Genomic DNA, 24,183 nt, shown 5'->3' on the forward strand with positions numbered 1-24,183 from the left:
ATTTCAGTGGTGGTGACAGCAACATGAAAGACAAGCCATGTTTTATGATCATGCACAGCTGTCACACCACCAAAATGAAGAGAGTCTCCATCAGCTCATTCATGTGAATCAGTGGATTACAAACAGGGAACTTTGTACAGAGATTAATGTTGGCTGCAGTGTGTTAGAAATAATGGAGCAACACCGGAATATTGCAAAGTTTGCACGAGGTGGGTCCCACAAATGCTCACACACGAACAGAAGAACTTCGTATGCGAGTTTGTCAAGACTTATTGCACCAATACAATGCTGAACTTGACTGTTTCCTGGACCGCATCATAACTGGTGATGAAATCTGGTGCTAAAACTGGAATCAAAACAGCATTTCATGGAGTGGCTGGCCACATGCAAATTCCCCGTCAAAGAAAAAGCCCTCAGCTGGTAAAGTGATGTGCACTGCCTTGTGGGATAGGGAAGAGTTGATCTCTCTGGATTTCCTGGATCCTGAACAAACCACCACCTCTGACCACTACATCACAACACCGAGTAAGCTGAAGGTTTGAACTTCCAGTCAGGCCAGAGAAAAATACAGCCTTTCTCTTGAAACACGATAACGCCAGACTCCATGCCAGTTTGAAGATCATGGAGCACACCGTCAATCTTGGCTGGAATATTCTACCACAATCACTTTATAGTTTAGTTTTGGCACCTTCTGACTTCCATCTGTGCTGATGAAAGATGGACTGCGTAGGCAACATTTTCCTAGCAACAATGCCATCATGGCAGCTGTGAAACAGTGGGTCACCTCCATTGATGCAGATTTTTATGAACACAAAATGCAGTAGGAGCACAGAATGCAGTCTCTTGTTCATCATTGGTGATAATGCACAGCATCATGGTGGTGGTCAGTGATGGCTATGTTTTACAGCTGAGAATCTGATCTATCAAATAGTGTTATTGTGTTCTAAAAAATCCGTCGTAATTTCCATGCAAATGAATAGGGGGCATTACTTTCAGAGTGACCCACATAATATCCATGCTCTTTATTCCTCACATAGTTAATAAACAGGTGCCTACGAAGGGCTATTCAGGTACCTAAATCAAGTGCTCACAACAGACAGCACAACTGGAACACAACTTCGCATCCACCATTTGTTAAATGCTACCAGATACCCCCACCCTGTTACAGCATCTCTTATTTTGCCTCTAAGCAGCAACATCACACAGAGAGAATTAAACTTCCAAACTACAAAAAAGCACAAAGTTCGAGCTTACACAGCACTGAGCTTCTGTTAGCACTAGCACAAGAATTTTGCTGACGGCAGCAGTCATTATACTCGGAACCCTGTATTTAAAGCTGAATGAATGCTATCCTCTTTTATTACAAACAAAAGAGAGCAAGTCTGGAAAAAGACCCAACAATCCTACACCCAAAACATAAAAATAATCTCTCATCTTTAGCATATTGTTGACTATAACGTCCTTTCATTAGAATCAATTTCTGATCTCATTTAACTATACAGTTGGGCACAAACTAGATAGAAAGCTCTCTTCCAAGAGTAGCCTAAAGGGAAATGATTTAGAAGACGGCAAGTATGGAAAATAGTTTTTCCCATATGTATCTTTCCATTTATCAGAACCACAAAACTAGGCGAGTATCACTATTTACCTTGCTCAGAGATTTGTTTTGCTTCTTCAATCCTGTGTTTTCCCTATTCTATCCTCTTCATTGTCCTTTCCTCTTGGGTTATCCATTTATTGTTTATGCCCTCTTGAAAGCAAACCCCAAAACTATTTACATCAAATCCTTTCTAACCTGTTGCCTTATGTACTATATATCTTCCATACTTGGTTTCTGTAAGAATCTACCTTAATACAAAATAGTATTTTCTTTCAAACATCAAAGATAAGAATATCTGTAGCATTTTGCATAACAACTTCCATGATGCAGCTAGAAAAACTGAGAAATTCAGCAGCATAAGTGTTCGATTAACACATTTTCTTTGGGCAGTTTCAGCACTGAATGTATTATTTACATAACACTAAAAAGCATATTACACACCTTTATGAAACAAGGTGCACAGTGAGGATGGTTACTGCAAGGAAACTGTAGATATGGTTGCAACTCACAAGTGAAGTGATAGAAGTTAATGTAATTTCTAGAATGACTCTCATGACTGTATTCCTTGCATAGGTTTGAGATTCAGTCATATCTAAAGCCATTTTTAGACCCAATTCTATGAGATGCACGTCTCAGAAGCTGTACACAATCCATGTACATTACTTCTAAATATAAATTTGCAGTGATAATAGTCAAGTCATATCCGAAAGTACCTTGTAAGATACTAAGCTGGGAAAGTAAGATTTTTTGTTGAGCTAAAGAATTACTAACAAACCAGTTAAGGATATGGTCACAATATGCGGTATTCTGGTATCTCCAAAACAGGAGAGAGCAACCAATTATGTATTCGCAGAGGCTCCTTGTAGAACCTGAAAAACCTCCACAAGAAGGAAGATGACACATGCAGTTTTGAATGATATCCACAGAGAGCCCCTGTCAGCTCTTATGTCACAATGATAGGGATTCTATTTGATAATCACACTCTAGAAGGCAACACAAGCAGAATGGTCAGAACGTTACTTGATTGTTGTTGTGAACAAAATCCTTCTATCACCCAAGCATAGACTAAGGGGAAATGGAGGGAAAATATAATTTCTTAGTGTTTGCTAGTAACCTAATATAACACAAATTATAATTCATACAACCTAGACATTGCGTTTATCACATAACCTGACACAATATATTTCATTAAGAAATCCAAAAGCTTAAGAAAATATTCCTTCCTACATGTCAAGCTGACAACTGGGATTGTAGGAGTCAGCAAAACCTGAGCAGTACTAACCAGGAAAAACTGCTGACATCCAACAAGGCAAGACCAACCAAGCGTTTCTTTCCTGAATACCATAGACTCCGTTGCATGCGTTTCAAAGCAGTTACACTCCTTTAATTAACAACATTTGCATTGTCTTTCCCTGCTTGTCTAGGAAGAAACATTAAACAGAATAAAATCTTGTATTGTTCCATGATGAGGTATCTCACGTTAAAGATTCCTCCTCCACTGTACACTTCATTTAACAGCAGTCCTCACTGCTTTACAATAAACCAACAGCCACTGAAGTAAAGCAGGAAGAATGAGAAATATTTATGTATTCAGTTGTTGCTAACTGGTGATACAGATTTAATCATTCCTATGTAAATTTGATTTCTGCAAAGAAAAAACCTTAATGAGCAAATAAACTAATTCAAAGTGCTATGAGACATCAAAAATAATTAAGAAAGCCAGCAAAATTTCAACCCTATCATGTAATTGAAGAGATGGCAGAAAAGCCGTTAAGACGTTTTGGATTACTGCTCTAATTCCCATTTGAACATCTCTTTTCTTTTAAAGAACTTCTTGAACTACAGAAACATCAGTTTAATTTCTACTGAAACACTTTTACCAATGTATATTTTGCCTTACTCATCTGACAACTATACGTGAAGCTTTTTAAAGCCCTGAAGGAATGGACTGAGTGCACAGAATCTAACAGACATTTTGTAAAAGTGGTGGTAAACAAACAAAGCAAAACCAACCATTTCTTCCCTCCTCCCTCACCCTCCCCCCCCCCCCCAAAAAAAAAAACACACTTCCTAAAATAATTTCTTGTACTTATCATTAAAAATCCTTAGCTTTCAAGAGGATTATCTGTTTCATTTCCTTCTAGCCAATCATCACTAAACAGACTTATTATTCAGAAACAGATCTTTAGTTAAGAAAATTCTAGGTGTTAATTGTTAATGAAGTATGTTTGAAACAAGACTTTTTGTTGGCTTAACTTAAAACACACACTTTTTTTTTTCCCAAGCAAATGAAAAAGTTACATAACATACCATCTAGGTATTACTGCTGACAATCAAACAATTCTTCTCTAATCTTTCCAATCTATGCAGTGAATGCATTTTCTTAACAGAGAATAAATACTTGCTTTCATGGAATTCTTGATCAAGACTTACAAGGTTTATCAGAGAACTCTGCAGTATAAGCATGCAGGAAAGAGATGATTAAGTAATGTTGCTATTTCAGTAATGTTATAATAGGATACAAGTATTCCAACTTGCACCTGTAAAGTATGCCTCCAGAATCTCACCAATGGAAAGAGAAAGAATAACTGAAGTCTTTCAGGAAATAATTGGTTATTACACTACATTTCTTACACATGCATAACCCACTCTCTTTAATGCCTTACATGAATACTTCAAAGGAAGCGAAGGGAAGGAAGTAGCTAGTAAGTTTAATGTATGAGAGCTGCTCCAAAAGTAATGTCTCCTATTTGCTCTAAAAAATGGTGTTATTGTGCTCTTTATTTCAGTTGTAATTTCCTTAGAAATAAATAGAAGGCATTCCTTTCAGAGTGACTTACGTGTTGCTTGCATACTTAAAATATAGCACAGATCCTAACTATATGTTATGCTTATCCCACCCAGTGTCCCATATACATTTTTAAATATCAGAATATGCTGCCATTCCCCTATCACAATATAGATCTCAATATATTAGTTTAAAATTCCATTTAAGCACCAACCATTCCAAAAAAAAAAAAAAAAGTAAGCAAAACCTAAGATGAAATTAAGAACAAAAAGCTGAATCAAAACTAAAATCCACATTATTTTAGTCAATCTCATATTCTAGCCACAACTTTTATCGCACTAAAAAACAAGCAAAACTTACATTGCTTAGCAAAATGGGCAGTGGGACAAGCTTAAATGATGTGTAAATGTGTGGTTTATGAAATACAGGAAGATTCTCTTGGGAAATAAATAATTCATCTAGCAAGATTTAAGATCAGATCTTCAGTTAGCATAAATTGTCTTAGATGTCTGACATAGTAATCAAGGACTTCAAGGTACTTACATGAATTTACATCATTTCATGTCTCACATTACAATGCGGTAAATAAGAGTATAGACCACAAAAAATTTGGATCATAAAAATAAGAAAAATACATAAATTTCTAACAAGCAGAGGCATATATAACTAGGCAGCCACACCAAGAAACACCCAGTGGATAGAAAGGATGCTCCAACTGACAGAAAATTCACAAGATCTGAGACAAAAATTTTAGCACTACATTCAACTGGACTGAATTTTTATTCCTAGCTTTGTGAACTCAGACAAGCTCTTTTGCTCCTATTTCACTTCCCAATCTACCACTCCTTATATAAATACATTGCTTCACAAAGGCCTGAGGAGCGCCGGTTCAACATGTGGTGTCATGCTTTGTACAGTATGATTGTTTCCTTCAGTCAAAATCCCTAGATGCTGCCAAAAAACAAATTCGTCAGGTATGTATCTGAAAACACTATGTATATGCCAGAAAATCTGAGAAAGACAGCATATTCAGAACAAAAAAAATGTACAAACTACGTTTTTCATTCAAAGACTTGTATCTGCATATAATTCCTTGACTAGAACCAAGAGAACAGAACGCAACATGAAGTACCATTGAATGAGTTTTTACTAGTCAGCCACTTGCAAGTAGCTACAGTGGATGTTTTCTTGTTAATACCAAAGAAAGAAACTCCAATTTGCCAAGTTTTAGGTAGTTAAAATTCAGATTAAATCCAAGTACGATAAATTCATGTTTCTTCTGATATTGTAGTGTCCATGCTCAGGATAGTCATATAGCATTCTAGAAGCATATTACAGACTGGAATAAAGCAAGAATGGAAGAAAACACATTTTGGTTAATCTTCCTCGAACAAATTTTCAGAAGAAAGATGTTGTATGTGGGAATGTGTAAACATCAAACCACATATTTGGACTCCAGTGCACTGATGTGAAGTCTACACTCTTCTGTGTATTCTCCTGAGATCTTATATCTTCATTATGAGCTTCCTAATCCATAAATAGGACATTTATAATCAAAGTAGCTGGACAGCTGAAAGAAATATGAAGGCCTTCCATTCCAAGCATTTCTACATCTGACATTAACAGAGAAAATAACAGGCTTCTCTTGAAACAGATACACAGGAATGTCTAACAATGGCAGAGTGATCAAGGCCATGACATGCATCATGTATATTGTCTTGCATATGTGGAGCCATGTAAATACAGAACTGAAATGTTTCCCCGCCCTCTGGCAAAATAAGCAGATTCTTGCCCTTTACAATGACTGTCCAGCTATTTTGTGGGAACTCATTAATACTTAGAACATGTTCTGCAGAAGGCAAATCCTAGCTGATAATGAGCAGTCTACAACCACTCTCAAGAACTGTAAATGTTGTAAGGTAAGTTTGACTCCCTTTGCCATTTTTGGTGAGAGTTTATCCTCATTTCCCAATTGCAGGATAATTCCAGTCCAAAGGGACTTCTGTAGGTCACCTGATCCCATCCCCTACTCAGAACAGAACTGCCATTGGGTCAGGCACTCAGGTCCAAGCGATCTGGACAGCTGTTGGAATGGCAACTCCACCTCTCACTAGGAAAGCCTTGTCCTATGGTCTGACCACTTTCACAAAGAAGATCCTCCCATAAAATCTAAATAAAACTTTCCTTGTTATGGTTGATGACCTTAACCCTAATGTCCCCATACAACACATGCACCAGCCTCCTACTCAACCATTCTTGTATTATGAAGTCCAAGATGGGGCATCAATCCCACAGATGAAGTTTCACAACTGCCGAGAGAGGACAAATGTCTCCTTCCTGTCACTGCTGGCTGACTCCTGCTGGTACAGCACACAGGGGCACACAGCTGACTCATGTCAACTTGCTGTACTGCCATCATTATGTAGCATAAGCCTCTACACTGTTAAAGATGCCATGAGAGTAGAAATTTCTACAGTCAGGAATATCTTACTCCCACTGTGGCTGTTCCATTATTAAGAAAAAAAAGTCTAAATTAGGTTCTGTATTTCATCATTGGCTTCTGCAATCCAACAAGCGAAGTAGAAACTCTAGAAACATGAATAACTTCCTTTTTGACCTTGATGTTTAAAACTGACAACTGTAACAAAGGAAATTCAAAAACATATTTTTTAATCCCAAATTCAGTTCTCAGCCTCTATCCCTCCATCTCAGTTACATCTCCCAAAGCTTTTCAGATGTTTATCAGCAGTACCGGCCTATGAATTGCACTGCATTGCATAAACCACAGAAGTTTGTTTTTTGTTTTGCCTTGCGGGGTGCAGAAGTATAACAACTCAAGAGAAGCACTTGTACTCCTACCCTCAACTCCAAGACAAATCTGTCCCAAAGTATTTAACATAGCCTTAAGTAATCCTAGAACCCCACTGGCAAGAAAACTAGATCTAACAAGTTAATATATTCTCAGAGTTCTTATCTCCTCCATCTCCAGGCAACTGATACAGCCCCTCTTCAAAAGCATGTTCTTGTCCAGACACGTCTGCAAAGACTAAAGCCTGGTTTATACAGGTCAAGAGCAAGGCACAACCTAACATACCAAGCCTTGAAACCAACAGGTTACATTCTTCCATGTAAACACCCCCACCTTTATGAACAACTCTGGTTAAATGATCAGAAACTTCTGTTTACACTGAGAAACAAGTTGATCACACGTTGCTTTGACACATAAAATCAAAATGACCACCCACAATAAATAAACGTATATATACTATACCTATATTATGCTAGCCTGTCTAACAACTCAATATAAGACTTTCAATAAGAAATCATTTTTACTTCTACTACAAAGCACTTGCTTTAAGACATGGTTGCAATGAACACTGAAATACAACAAATATACGTGCATTCAGGCCAACTGACAAAGCTTTTTGTTTGCCCTGTAATACCAGACCTATTTATGACAGCATATTGATTTTTCAATAGTGACTATAGTTTGTTGCTACACCATGCAGCAGTGTGGCAATGACCTGAAGAAAAAGGCAATGTTGCACAGTGGCCAAAAGCAAGGGGGCAAGAGATTGTTACCCTCAGGTGGCTCAAATGCTATAGTGACATCGCTTCATGGCTTCAGGAACTGAATTACAACTAAATAGAACACGTGACGCCTTATTACTGGTAACTTTATAATGCATGAAAACTGTTTTATTTAAAGATTTCAAGTATTGTTTCTCACTCTCAGAATGTGTATGTATGTACATAGACATAAATAGAATTTAGATCTGCATAATTAGCAAGACTAAATATGTAATGCACCTCAATTTTTCCTCCCTTGAAGAACACTTGAACATTTCCTCCCTATAGTTTTCAATTTAGAATTTCTTGTAATATTTATTTAAACAGAAAATAAATATTGCTTGTACTTTACAAGAAATTTTACTAAGGAGGTATTGATAGGACAGTAGAATCCTGTATGTTAGAAATAAATACTTTGCATATTAAGCAATACCTAAACAGCATTTTCCAAACACATATGCGTGTGGAGTGGAGATACTGCAACTATAACAGGTTCTTTACATTTCCATATTTACTAGAGCAATTCAACTCCATAAGCAGTAATACCAAACAAAAGGATTTCTGAAATGTTTTAAATTAGAGGGTAAGAAGTCAAAATGAAGCAAAGAAGCAAAATATCAAATCTAACAGAAATATGGCCAACTCTTGAACTAACCAAGCCAACTCAAAGCACGTGTGGAAGAAATGAAATAGCCACTGGTAGATGCTGAAAGCATACAAGAGTATAAATTACCACTTGATCTTAAAACATTCAGCAGATAATCAGCCAAACTTTTCAAGATTTCATTTTGATGAACCTTTGTAAATGGACTGAATTAATATCAGAACTCACTTTGTAAGGTAGCATCATTCTGCTGAATGTATATGTGAGGTATAGTTTAACCCACCCAAAAACTACACATTCTTAATATATTATCCTTCCCTGATAATTTTGAGATATTCAGAAAGGATCAGAATTTAATTTAAGTTAATTACCATGTTTTTCCTATTTGAGGAAAGCTTCCGCTAATATTACCAGACCAGCTCTATCCACATCGCATTTCGAACATCAGCTTATACATTTCTAATCCTCACTACAGCTGCCTACTAAATGATTAAATACATCATGGAGGGAAATGTTTCTGCAAGTGGGAAGATCTTTTAAGCTATTTACTTCCTTATGGGTCTCTCTTTAAAGTAACTTTTTCTTGTAACCCACATAATTCAAAGATTGTTGAGCTGATGCTCCTTTGAAAAATCTGCATTTATTTTGAAAATAGACTACAACCTGAACCACTTGAAATTGTAACATTTCACTAATAGGAAGGATATTCATTAGATTTACATGTTGTAAATGATTTCTAACAGTAATATCTTGAAGCTAGAGCAACTTACGGATTTCTATCTGAACAAACATTGCAGTGAGCCAAGACCAAGTTTACTGGATATTTGTTAACAAATACATGAAATATGTCAATTATTTCAAGCTTGGATTCCAGAGAAGGAAGATGTAAAGACCCAGACCTTCTAGAATCTTCCTGTTCTCACTTCCCCTTCAGGTGTCAGTCTCTTATCATCTACTTACTCCATCTGCTTCCATTCTTCCTTTCTGAATTTTTGACACTGTTTCCCACTTCTTCAATCATCTCACATTTATGTTCCTCATCCTCTCCCTCTTCCATACCTTTTTCCCCCTTCTACAGATTCCATCTCTGTTCTATTCCTTCTAAGGAATTCCTTCTCTTCTAAGCTCTGTTATATTCCATTCAAAAGAGCTCCTTCTGAACACTGTCCAAGCACGAGTGGAGCAATCAGAGCACAGAATTCTGCCCTTGCTTTCAATCATTACACCTGACAGCAATGTGGAGTTATGATACTACATTAAATCCTCCTTAGTCTTCACATGTCTGAAACACATTGAATCCTCTCAGAACTAAAAAAGGGAACTTTTTTCTTAAATCTGTAAATGGTAAACTTGTTCTGTAAATCTCTGCTGAACCTTTGTAAGCATTTTTTTTTCAAGGTTTTATAGCCTTGCAAACTAGGAGCAGTGTCTCCTCAGACAGTCAGTGTCATAGCAAAACCAAAAGAGATCGCTGATGAGGAAAAGAGTTCGAGTATAATGAGTAGTGATTCCTTGTCAATAATCTCAAAGTAAAACAATCATAAACATCAAACTTAAATCTGATCCACAGCATGTTGTTGGCAGAGCTTTTCTACCATAATACTGCAGGAAGCTTTGAACATGAGCATTACTATTAACAAAACAAAACAACTAAACCAAACAAAAACAACAAAAACAAACCCTAAATCCCATACCATTTACAGTTAGAACTCACATCCTGCCCACCCAGCCTAACGTGGTACAATACAAAGTGCACAAAAGAAGCACAACAGCAACATTCTACCAGCAGTGCTTTTAATAGCCTTCATACCTTGTATGCTACAGGACAAACAGTAACAAACAGTAGGAAGAAACACACCTAGTTGAACTTCTTGAAATTATTTTTTAAGTGATAAATTTGCCAATATTTAAAGGCACAAGATCAACATCCATCATTAGCTGAAAGCATAATTGGAATGTAAAAGCAGAAACGGAAGAGACAGCCTGTGGTAATTAGCAATTTTTAGAGAGAGCACCATAACAGAGTTAGCAATAACAAATTTGCACCTGAAAAAATGATATAAAGCAAGAACCTAACCTAGGTACTGAACATAAGGGAATGATATACCAAATGTATAGGCATGTTTGTTCCACTCAGTATGGCTGTACTGCATGATTGCATCAGTGCTTTAGTGGCCTAATCCATCCAACTGAGGCAGCTTTAGTTGCTACTGTTACTATCTTGATTTCATCAGTATCACGTTATTAAAACATAGCGCTTACACAACTGGATCACTTTTTTTTGGAGACATGTTTCATATATATATATATATAAAATATATATATATATGTATGTATGTATATATGTGTATATATATTCTGAGACAAGACACATTATGCTTTTAGAAAGTACTTCATTGACATACTGCTTCAGCAATAAGCTTCAACAAAAACAAGGCGGGTCTGCACTGGGCACCTATTTTTCTCAAAGAGAAGCATAATTGAGAAAAACTTATATTGAATTATACTTTGAAAGACAATATAGATGACAGACCACAGGGCAACGCGCTGAGACTGCCTGACACTTAGCATAAGCCAAAACCTTTCCTCTAGGTTTTCCATATGCCCAGAAGGAATTCAGAAAAAACTGGATGAGGAAAGAAGAAAGATGTGGTGATTCTCACAATTGAGAAAGATCTTCCCGAAGGACTTTGCCTCCAAAACCTACCCTGGAGGTCAGTATGTAAGAATCATCACGGAAATTCACAGGAATATATATTTTTTTCCAAGGAAATGGAAACATTTCAAATTTTCATTAGGCATTAAAAATTAAATGCTTTCTCCATATTGTGCTGCTCAGGGATTGGAGGCTTCAGTTCACTGTTAAAACAAGTTGCCACCCTTCACCAATTAATATTTACGCTATTTTATGGATAGTAAAAAAGCTTCAAACATGATAATAGCACCATCTTCTACACATGAAATGTAGTTCAACATAACAATCTGGAAACAAATAAAAACTTGACAGTTCAAGTTCCTATAATTACTCTTTTGAAGCCAAACATAAGAGTTTTAGAAACTGAGAAACAGATACTGTCAACAACTGAAAACAAAGCAGTGAACTTATATAAACAGAATGAAAAAAGGAACAGTTTTAGATATGCCAAAGTATTAGAAAGAATAATTTGATATAGCTGAAATGCTGGAAGAGTACGGCTGGAACAGTAAAACACATAGATCTATTTTCAGTGAAAATTTTAAGTAAAGCACCTTTCTATCTATTAGTTAGAAAATCAAATAAGTTTTGATTATGAATATAAAAAGCAGAAAGAGACAACTGGGAGAGTTTGATCCAAGACGAAATTGGACAAAATCACATTCCATGTAACTTCAGTGGAAAGAGCAAGGGTTGGGGTATGGTTTTTTTTTTGTTTGTTTGTTCCTAAGATTCACTTTCAGCCTTAAAAAAAAAGCACAATAAAAGACAAAAACAACACACTTGTAGACGCACAACTTTAAACATATATAATATTCACCGGTAAAGCAAAAGCACCAGTTCCCAACTTAAGAGCTAATGGAAAATTAAATAGAAATATACATGCTCAAAGACAATCACTTGGAAAAATATTTACTATTTTCAAGCTGTAAACAAATATTAGAGACATACAAACAATGGTTAATACTCTACTATTGAAAACAGGAGAAAGTAGAGAAATAGTTAAATCTTGTTTTGGTACAAGTGTTAATAAGTAAAACTGTCAAGCTGTTTACACAAACATGAAGTTGAGACATTTGGAAAATGTCTATAGATTCTAAAAAGTTTATTTAGTCCTGATTTATGATTTCTTCGGTCACTCTATAGCAGCTTCACTTCACATAAAGCAGTCTTCCTTAATTCCACAATAAAGTTAAATTTTCACAGATTAATGTAAAACAAAACAAAAGTAATCATGATATTACTACTTTGAGATAGACAAACTTTGTAAAAAAAATCTGTTATAACCAGGTGCATTTATTCTCATCACAGAGCACACAATTTTGCTCTGTATATTTTTGATCACACTGAATTATGCATAAGGTTTGAGAAGACACACAGTTGTTCTCTTGAAATGAAACAGAAATAAAGAGCTACTTGTTTTCTTAAAGAATCTTAATAGCAGAAAGAAGATTTCAATGACAAATACACTAAAATGCCATAACAAAATTCTATACTGCTTATCCTGAAAAGACCTCCCTCATGCTCCCTAAAAACAAACAAACAGCGTATTCTACAGAGTCTTATGATCCTAAACTTCCCATTACAAAAACAGCAGAATTTTAGTCAGACAGGTGTACTTGTATAGTTTGCTCACTAAAATGACTGTTAAATTTGCTGCTATAATATTTGTACATATGCAAATACTGAAAATATTTATAATACGCATTGGTGGATTTCTGCCCCATTTACTATTGTAAACATTAGGCCACAGGTATAAAGCATCACTGGAAACAAGCACTGGAAAAGAAAGAGACATCAGACCTTAAACTTCAGAAGAAAACAACCAGTGTTCCTTCAAAATACATATTTTTAGAGGAACCAAAGCTGTCCAGGACCTCAGTCACATTCTAACAATCTGCATCATCACAGATGTGAACAAGAAAGAAGCATATATTCAGACCAATTTGGAAAGTATTACTGCACTCAGAAGAAAAGGTGTTTGTTACAGCATTGTATCCAAAAAAGTAGACTAGAACATCTCTGTCAAGAGATGTTCCGTGGTATCACTGAAGCAAGCTCCAAGCAAATGAACAAGGACAGGCGGAAATTCTTTTTTTTATCTTGAGACAGACAGTTACTCAGACACGTAACAAATTTGTAAAGAGTTAAGTTTGAATCACGATGAGAAATGGCATGACTGCAAAATATGAGAAATACTAAGGATAACCCAGATCTTCAAATTGGAAATACTGTGGAGCGTATGTTGTTTGCAGTCATCGCACACACTTGCTAACAGCAAGTCCTTACTAACAGTGCTTGACCTCGTAACACAATCAAAAGCATCACAAGTTGCATGAAATTAAGAAATAAAAGATATGGTTGTGAAGCATCTTCACTTTAAGGAGGCTAAATTTGTCAAAGCACCAGACACTGTCCATGATGACAAAAAACAGTCAATGTGTTGATGGAGCCACCACAGCACCCAGTGTTGAGAAGAAGGTTGGCAGCAGCTGACCTCAAACACATCAAAATAAAATGGCAAAGGGGAGGAGGCAAGCCCCACTCCCAGAACCACTGCCAGCCCCTTTTTGGGGCTCCTGCTTCAGGCGCATGCTGTCTTTTTTGTTACCCACCAGGACAACGCTTGCCCTGTACTCCACCACTCTGTTCATAAAAGCACATACAGGAGAGAAACTACCCAAATCAAGCTTTGATGCTATTCTGCATGTTGCTACTACAAAATACGCAGAGGTTACTGGAATGTTAAACAGCCCGTGACACTATTTTACTGAGCAACTGAAGAGACCAATACAACTCTGCCCACAATTAGAACTGACCACTAAGTTAGAACTTGTGCTACCAACAGAATTCACCATCAGGTGTGTAACAGCCTAGCTTGGGGAGAAGGCTTGGTTTCTCAGCAAGCCCAAAAGGTTTTGGCTACCCAGCCATAATCCATTTCCCTGCAGCAAGAGTGGCTGCTGTCATAGCAGGGCAAACATGCAAATTCACACATCTATTCTCACTTGTTACACAAAGATCACAAGCACTCCACTGCACCAAAAACTTCTGCATTCAAGGTGACTCACAGTATGTTCAGTCTCCAGTCCAACAGTGACAAACATTTTCAATGTATATTTGTGAGAAATGTAATATTTAACTTCATTTATATATACTCATCTATGTAATGCAATATACATATATTATAAATATATTATATAATTTATATAATAACTTTGCCGCAGAGTAAAAGTGACATTCCACATGAGACAATGTGGAGAGGGTTTCTTTCATGAATGTGAAATAGCTAAGTTGTGTGGATGTGGGTTGTGTGCATTAACTATGCCAGTTACAAGAGTCATGGGCATTTTTCCTCTCAGATCTTGTATCCATCTAAAATATAATTCAGATCCTCAGAATCAATAACAATGCAACATTGCTTACATGAATACCAGGGCTTAATAAGATCCACAAAACAGACTAAGATACTACATTTAATTGCCACCTATTTCAAGCTGGTATGTAATGGAAGTCTCTGCCTTAATGACAAGTCAAGTACACAGAGAGGAATGAGATGTAACACATACCAACCAAACAAGAAATGGAAAGGATAGCAAGATATCATCTGAATGCAGATAATATTCAATTTCTCCTGTGTATCAAGAGACTGTTTTGATGAAAAGACACATAAAACAAGAAATAAAACGTACAAATGTTAATCAGAGGGGGAACATCACCACTTACAATACATTGAACAACACCACTGGTTGCTGTTTAACTAAAACAACAGTTACTGATTTATGCAGAAAATTTTAACAACAAAAAAAGACACAAGCATCCCCAAATATTATCTGTTATTATTTGCAACCCCCGATGGTATCAGTAGTTGATTTTTTTTTAATCTATCATATCTTCTAAAATATAATCACAACAGCAGTACATACATTTGACGCTAGATGATACAGCAGTCTAAACAGCACATTGAATGTTCTTGAAGGATTTTTATGTACAAATTAATTATAAAGTAACTGGTAACAAGAAGTAATGTAAAGCAACAGTAAGGATAGATACAGAGATGAAGTAACATGAGGCCGAAGATGCCTCAAGAAATTCCAGAAGAAATGTCAGTTTCGAAAACAGTTGAAATGAAAAAGCTCCAAGTTTGAATGAATAACGCTAATCTCTTTTCATAAGCAATGCATTTGTTTTTAATCTGAATTTAACAAAACTTCACTTACATTGCTCTGAGAAAGGATTCACAAAGTCTAGTTAAACTGACTACAGCCTTATCTGTAGCATCTGCAGCATCTGGTTTCCAAACAACTGATTGCCATTCAATTACATAACAAGAACAGCAGAGTTTAATAAACTACTCAAGAATAGTAGAAGACTAAATCTTAGTGTACAATAAAAAAGAAATAATACTCAGAAAGCCTGGAAGCATTTTCTATTACATAGCATGTTTACTTCAGAAGCCTTCCCTTGTTCTGTGTTGCTTGCACATACAGGAAGTGCTAGATTTTAAATAATGGTGAAAGACACTAAGGAACAGCAATGGTCCACAAACTCAAGGATCCACTTACCAATCATGTTAACATTAACAGATTACAATGGCTAAATCATGAGTATGTGAACCTCTCAGGAACTCCTTTAGTGCTAGCTATTGCTATATAGGCTTTTAGCTGCAGTGATTTATTTCAAAGACAACATTATGCAAATCCTAAGTGGAGCTACTAGTAAACCAAATAACGTTTGTGATGGTGACTTTCAATTCCACCATTTTTGGAAAGAGAAAACCTGTTTACTTGAAAAAGCTCCTCTAACTTGTTGAATTCAAGCACCACTTTAAATGATTAAGTACGACATTAAAGTCTTTCAGACAGAACAAACTGGTTTTCAAAAGGAAAACCAAATGGATTGTTTTCAACCTGTGATTTTTTTTTAGCTAACTTTACTTCCAAAAATGGAAGTAGCCCTTAGGCTCCATAGAGGAGCCCTACAGACTGCAAAAGACCTTGGCTTTTTAAAAAAGAAAAAAGCTTTAAGGTTTTATTTGTTCTTCCCTCTCCCACTCTTATGTAGCAGTCCTGCACCTTTCCACCAATTTCTATTAACAAAGCCGGACTACAACTGAGCCAGATCCACCAAGAGGACAAAACAAAGCAAGCACAAGAATATATTCAAACTATAACCTAGAACACTCAGTGGTCTTTTAGGCTTGTGACCAAGATTACTGGAAGAAGGAAGGAACCAGAGACTGAGAAGTACATGAGAGTGGTCGCTTCTTTCTCAGTGCAAGGACAAGGAAGCAGCTAATAGTTCAGCGATGGGATGCAGAAAGGTCTGATAAACCTGTAGCTAAGAGGTTAATACTGTTTTTCTCCAGATGAAAATGTGTGTCAAAAGACCACTATCACGCCTGTAACCTGGAAGGAAATACAAATGCTGATGCATGCCAAAACTCAAGGAAAATTCACATGCTTCATGGGAAGAAGAGAAGAGTAGTAGGTAGAAGAGGCACTACTGTCCCGGCCTCTGTCCCAGTGCCCTCTACTCACCCTCAAAACTGCTGAGGTTGCTCCTCCCCTGAGAAGTTCGTCTGGGGCATCAGCAGCAGAGTGGGAGAAGTCCCACTGTGCAACCAGGAAAGTAGAAAGGGGAGAACACCTACAAAAAAAAAAAACAATACAAAACAAGAAACAAAATTAAACTTAAGGAAGCTGAGATAGAATTTAGAATCCGTTGAGTTTGTCCTAAGGAATCATTTGAAACTTTAAAGGAAATGGAATTAAATTTCCCAAGCTTGGAAACTGTCATCTAATTTGTTTTTAATAAAATGGATGATTTTATCCCCAGTAAGTGCCTGGAAACATTTCAACTATAAACAGTTATATAAGGAATTTAGTTTAAATAAGAACTAATCTCATGAACAACTGACACAAATGATCCAGAACACACTATAAGAAAGTTACACCCAGTAAGTTAAATTAATATTGTATGAACAAATGCTTCCACGTTCATGTCAATCTACAAAAAACAATGATATCTATGTAATTACTCATGCTTTCTAGGACAAAGCCAAAATAAAAGCACAGATGTGATGCCTGAAAAGAGACAAGACTTGGGAGGGAAAAGGCAAGTGACATTTGTCTACATGAAGACTTTCCCCCATTTTCTAACCTTCAATAATGTCAGAAAAAAATTAAAGGCTTACACTGCAAAACAAAGTGACGATATATCATACTATCAGTCTGGGCCGTGAGAACTATTAACATAAAGACAAAGATACATTAAATTAGCAGTCTAAATTTATGACAAGGAATGTAAAAGTTTGTGTGCATCATTTGGTTTAAACACAAAAAATTACAAATTCAACCATTAATCTATTTTTTCTGTGCAGTAGTATAAACCTTCAACCAATCAATTGCCAATAACTATTAAATGTGTACGGAGTGAGTATATTTTCCCCCATGAAAAAAAAGATGGGTAACATCTTAATTAAATTCTATATTCTATATTGTGAATTACTAGGTTAAAAAAAATTCCAAACACACTTGACAATCAGTACCATCACAGATTTTTGGAATAATGATATAGAAAACAGATGAGTTCTTTATTTAAAGACTACAGTTACAAAATAAATGAGGTGTCATTTTTATACAGCTATTTAGAATTAACACAAAGGCGTTTTTGCATGAATGGTTTTTGCAATTACAGAATCTTTGGAATGCAGTTTCTGTTATGAAACCAATTAATCCAAAATTACTTAATTATCTCTCTGATCCAACACATAGGAAGTTGTAAAATACAAATGAAATGGGAGACAAAATAAAGGGATTTATAACTGTAGAACCTCTAATCTATTTCAGAAAAACAACTACCCTTATAAAGTGACAGTTACAACTATAAGGCAGGAACCCAAGCATATAGCACAGGCTACTCTGAATGGAGTCTTTCTGAAGTGCCAGGGTATAGTCTATATAACGTTTGCATGTATTTTCATCATAAAAGGTGAACATGAAATACTGTCAATAGCAAGAAGCAATTCAGATTCAGACTTTATTTCAATACGCTCATTTCAACCTTTCTAAAGTTTCATCTGTTTCTTCTGTTTTGATTTGTTTTTATTTTTTCTGTATGTACGAAAATATATATACTCTTTAGGAACAAAGCTTTTTTTTCTTCACTATAATTAATCAGATTTCTTTTAATTTAGCACTGAGAACTGCTGAGATAGATTTTTCCCCATTTATTTGATTACATTCATTTCCTCATTATTTTGTCTCCTCGGTGTTTTAATCTCCTCTATTCATTTGGAGAGTTGTATTCATTATTTCCCTTTTCACCTTCAGTTCTTCCTTTTTCCCCATCCATCACTGTTCTCAATATTATACGCATCTGCTGCATATTCTCAAAGACCAATGTAGTACTCTACACAGTCGCCTTTTAGAGAATCCCTACCCTTCTTCCAGGCCTGTATAGTTCACTTAAGTTGCTTTATTTTGGAAGCAGAGCATTATTCAATTTTGGAAACAACCTACGTTAAGATAATTGCAACCAAGGAATTTTATATTATTTTATTAAAGAAGCAGCAGCCTATTCCATTCAAAAGAAAGCTTATTTTCCACTGCATCCCTCAATCAGTAGCTCTGCAACCCCATTCAGCAGATCATCCTTCAACTCACGATTCTAAGCACATCTCAGATATGTCTGTCTGTGGTTTTCTTTGAAAACCAACCACAAGCATCATGGAGATTTCCCAGAGTTTTCAAACAATAAGTACATTGTGTTGACAGACTAAATAGAAAAAGCAACAAAAACGCAATAGCATCAAGGCTTTGATTTGGTTATGATTTCTAATGCAGAAATGTAATTAATGCTATTTACTATTTCCCTTTGAAATCATACCTTGGTTGCTTATAACTGAACAACCAAGCTCTTTAACCTGAAATTCTCGGCATTTCATCCCTGGTTTTACTGTTGAGGGGAAAAACAACCACATTTCAGCAACATCAACTTGTATTTCTTCAAGGGAATTAGAGAAGAAAAGCAATACTGAAATTTCTTACTGAGATGGAAAGCAAGCTGACAATTTATTATATTTTAGTCTTTTTAAGTTTAAATAATCATATATAAATTTGTTGCCAATTTCAGTGAAATTACAGCAGTTTGAAATACAGAAAAAAGCTCAAATAAGGAGAAGGACAAGGAGAAAGAGAATAAAGACAGTATAAGATTATTGCCACTAACTGGTGGCCTGATAAGACAGAAAAGCAGAGCTTTTATTTTTTTTTTTATTATTCAATACTGGTTTGCTTTTTTAAAATAGCAAGCAGACAATCACCATATGCATAGCTATTGATTATATATATCTAGGCATCTTTCTTTGACTAGTGCAGATACCACTAAAGACACAGTTTAAAAGAGAAAATAAAACACAAGCCCATGTAACAATGACAAGGAACTAGTATGGAGACTCCAAATTTTACCACCTAGATAAATTCAACTCTAGGCATCCAGCTGAAGCATCCAATCTACGTACACAGATTCTCCAGGCTGACATAATGCAATGTCAATGGATTATTAAGCAATTATCAATGGATAAATGCGAGGGCAGTTTGAACCTTTAGAGGCCTGGATAACCTTAGCCAGCGTTCCCTCTCCCTGCTCCAGTCACTGCAATGCATTGACTCCATACTTTTGGCAGTTCAAGGAAAGGCAGAATGTATAAGAATTCCACCAACCATAAACTGGTCTATTTCAAATAATTCAGTAAAATCTTCAGCCCTTTCAAAGAGCAGGAGTATAACTGTGTTTTACCTTACACGGCAGTACTCCATTACAGTATAAAATGGGAATTAGTTAAAATATTATTCCACATTTGAGAAAAATGCAGATGACAAATATAATACTAGCAACAAACATGCAGTTTTGGAGTCTTTCCACAGGAAGGAGATGTGGGAAAACAGAGTGAGATGAAAGGATGAAAGACTCCAGAAAGAAAGGATTAACTTGTTGCTTATTTTTTTTTTTTTCAATACGAGTAATTTCTAGACCATGTCTACGTTTATATGCTGAAAACTACACTAAGACTGAGAGTAAGCCGCACTGTTGCTAGACACCATACATACAGTTTGCTGTGAAAAAGACTGTGTTTTCTAGAAGTAGGGAAAAAGGATATAGCTGTAATTATTAATTATCAACTTTGTAGTACCATAATTGAGACAGAATGTAAAAGCAGAAATGTGGAAGAAGCACTGGTGGAGGGGCCAGGAGTTTAACCTGAACAGACAGCTGAAGGCTGGGGGAGCAGGCAGGAGAGGAGCTGGAGCCATTCAACACAGAGAAGAAACTCTCCAAACGGTAATCATTCACCATAATTGTCAGATGGTTCAAGCAGTTTCTACTGCTGCTTGAGGGGTTAATTTGGAGTTCTTAATTTGGAGTTCTAACTCTTCTACAAAGCTACTTTTTGAAGCCCTTTTGCTTCAGTGATAGAAACTCAATGCCCTAATTAAATGAAGCAGCAGCTTTGTCAATCTCTAAATATCATAACATACACAAATGGCAGATGATGACTTACCCACATGTGCTAAAGCTAATGCACAGCACATGAAAAAAGCAAGCGCAACTTCATTTGCGTCTATTCTTCAATGAGGCTTTGATTAGGAAGGGCAGTTAGAAAATGACTGGTTTTGTCAAGGTAGCATGACACAAAAAGCATTTAAAAAAATAGAAATACTATGATTTTGCAAGAGTTCTCTAGCTTTCAATTAGCTCCATGAATTAAAGGATTAAGCACTACATGGAGCAATGGAGATCAGTCTAAAAAGCTCTACAGTATCTGTCATCTTTATACATTTAAAGCTTCTACCGTGATATAAAGAGAAAATTAAGGCTTAGTCTATTGTGCAAGTTGGGATTTTCATGCTGTCAAAAGATAAATTCTATAGTACTTTCAGTGAAGCAGAAAAACACCAAAAGATTTTTGAGGCAAAGCAGGGTATTCATGGAAAGCAGTGAGGAAAGAGGTACAAAATCCCCTAAGTGGAATTTGAATAAATAACACCTCTTCCTCAATTTCATATTTGTCTGTCAAATAATAAAGTGGGAAAAATAATTTTGATGCCAAAATTCACTCAACTATTTTCCTCCCCAAGATGTAAATAGATGTAGAGATTAATATCAAAAGCTTTAATCTGCATTTTCAAGTATTTTGTTTTAATACTAAAATGTTAACTACTGCATTTCTTCAAACAGCGCTTCATGGTTATTTATTCGGTGGTTTTGAAACAAGGCAGTGATGGCTCACAATCAGACTTTGAAATGAAAAGTGTACAAATATGAACAGGGAGTATATGCTCGTGAATGCTGTATGTGAGCTGAGACATCACAAAGAAAAATTTTCTTCCAAATTAAAATATGAGAAGATAAAGCCACACTGTTAGGATTAATACTGATTTGTTTATTTATTCTCTTACTAGTGGAGGGTAGTGGGTGGAAGCTTGTAATAACCACTCAAAAATATCATTAAACTGTTTCAGAAAACAGTAATTTCACTCCAATCATGTGATATCATTACATCGTTATTATAACTACCATTTTGTGCAAAATGCATACTGCATCACTGACTTTATCTAAAAGAGCACTTCCAGTTTATAACACAGAAACATAAGAAAAAAAGAAGAAATTCAAATATTAGATTCATAATTGTCACAACTGGATAGTATTTCTGTTAGTCCAAATTTCTCTAAAGAAGCAAAATGCTTGAGATCTTATTTTAAAAGTAGGACTGACAGCAATGATTAGTCTATGTTCAAAGGAGAGAATGGCACAATCCAGGCAGTGTCTTTCTTTCTCACATGCCATTATAACCACACCCTGGAAAATTTCTCCTGCAGTAAACAGTGCATCTATTTCAGTCAAGCAACAGATACCACACAACATATTCATCAAAGACTTATATGGAAGTTCACTATTGTGGAAGAAGGCATAAACTCCTATAGCTTTGTTTCAAGCAGTTTTTTTGTTTGTTTGTTTTGTTTTTTTAAATAAAGGAAACAAACTTTCTTCCATAAAACTCAATAGCTTTCTATCTAAGGCAGGGGCATGCACTCCTAATATATCACTGTACAAGCAAATATTTTTCTTTGCAGCACACAGCTTCCTTGCAAAGGCTGACAAGCGGTATAACTTTGTTTAAATCAGGAAGACAGAAATAAACAAATTTCAGTTTCAAGCCTTAAGGACTCAAGTCCTGGAATTTTACTTTAAGTTTTACATAGGCATAGTAACATACATATTGTTAAGTTTCCTCTTGTGTCTTCTCCAAGCTGCAAAGTCTCAGCACTCTCAGTCTTTCTTTGCAGGAATTACCAACCTACTAGGCCGTCTCACTGATCTCCATTCTGTGGGCTCAGCCATTCAGTTTTCAATCCACCTAACTGTTCATCTAGCACATCATCAGCTTCACCACAAGGATCTTATTGCAGATAGTGTCAAAAGCATCACTGAAGTCAAGGTAGATGATATCCAATGCTCTACTTATCTTCCAAGCCACTCATTTCATCATAGAAGGTTAGCCATTTGGCCAAGCATTATTTCCCCTAGTGGTGAGTCCATGCTGCTCCTGATGATTTGATTGCAATATAGTTCATGTACATACTAGAGAATCATAGAATGACTTGGTTTGGAAGAGATCTTAAAGATCATGTCAAGCTTTTCATCAACCAGAAATCACAAGTCCTTCTCAGCAGGGCTGTTCTCAAAGACTTCTTCTAGTCTTTACGTATATCTGAGATTGACCCAACCCAAGTGAAACACCTTGCACTTGGCCTTGTTGAACCTCATTATGTTCTCCCATGCCCACTTTTCAAGCCTATCCAGGTCCCTCCCTACCTTCTATATTATCAACTACATTATCAACTATACCATTCAGTTTGGTGTCATCTGCAATCTTGCTGAGTGTACACTTGATCCCACTTTCTACATCATTGAAAAAAGATGTTAAAGAGCACCAGTCCCAAGGTGGACTCCTGGGAGATGCCACTTGTGACTGGCCTCTATCTGGACATAAAGCCACTGACCACAACCCTCTGGCTGCAACCATCCAACCAATTATCTATCCATCAAATAGTCCATTCTTCAATTCTGTATCTCTCCAACTTAAGAGATAAAGTTGTGATGCAGGACCCTGCCAAAGGCACACATTATTACATCCTTTTAAACTCCATTCAAATAAACCTCCAAGTATGTTCATACATGTCTCTCTAAACGATGTTAATACCAAGAAGAAAAATCAGTATTATACAATCTGATCTGCAGAGCACACAAAAAATTTCATGACTTACTCCAATTAAGCTCAAGAAACTTTCTATAAATACACTCAAATCTTGATTTTGAAACTGTAAGTGGCAGAAAAATCTACAGCTTAAGCAAACTTAACATTAACGGGATTTTTTTCCTAAGTTTTATCTTTCAAGTTCTAGATCTGCTCCATCTCAATCTTACAAATCCACACGTCCACCTTATTTACAGAAATCTTTTCTCTTCTTACAGAATTGTATAAAAAAAAAATCACCAAGACATCTCTTTATATACTAAACACACTGTGGATGCCTTAGAAGGGGGAATGTTCCTTTCTAGATCTGCTAGAAATAAAAATCCTAGCACATCCAGAAATATTTTTCCTAAGAGCACAAGAAAGTCATGATTAGTAAGGTTTTTGAACTGATACACAAAAAAATGGGAGAGCTCTGTAATAGCAACATTTGATCTTAACTTCCCGGAAATGTATTCATATTACTAAAGAGAGTTAAGGATATAGAGAAAGTAAAGAAGAAAAAAAAGTTAAACAAATAGAATGTGCATTAAACAGAAACACTTGATAGAAATGGAGCTTACATGCAGTGCTCTGGAAAAGCAACCTATGCCTCAAACTGATA

General features: G+C 36.0%; 1 protein-coding gene across 3 annotated transcripts in view; it reads right to left on the reverse strand.

Annotated features, from left to right (window-relative positions):
* CRIM1 (cysteine rich transmembrane BMP regulator 1) overlaps positions 1-24,183 on the reverse strand; it is a 163,582-nt gene that overhangs the window by 89,273 nt on the left and 50,126 nt on the right. The gene's annotated exons all lie outside the window — the stretch shown is intronic.

The sequence above is a fragment of the Gallus gallus genome, chromosome 3 (assembly GCF_016699485.2).
Source record: "Gallus gallus isolate bGalGal1 chromosome 3, bGalGal1.mat.broiler.GRCg7b, whole genome shotgun sequence".
In the NCBI taxonomy this organism is placed as follows: Eukaryota; Metazoa; Chordata; class Aves; order Galliformes; family Phasianidae; genus Gallus; species Gallus gallus.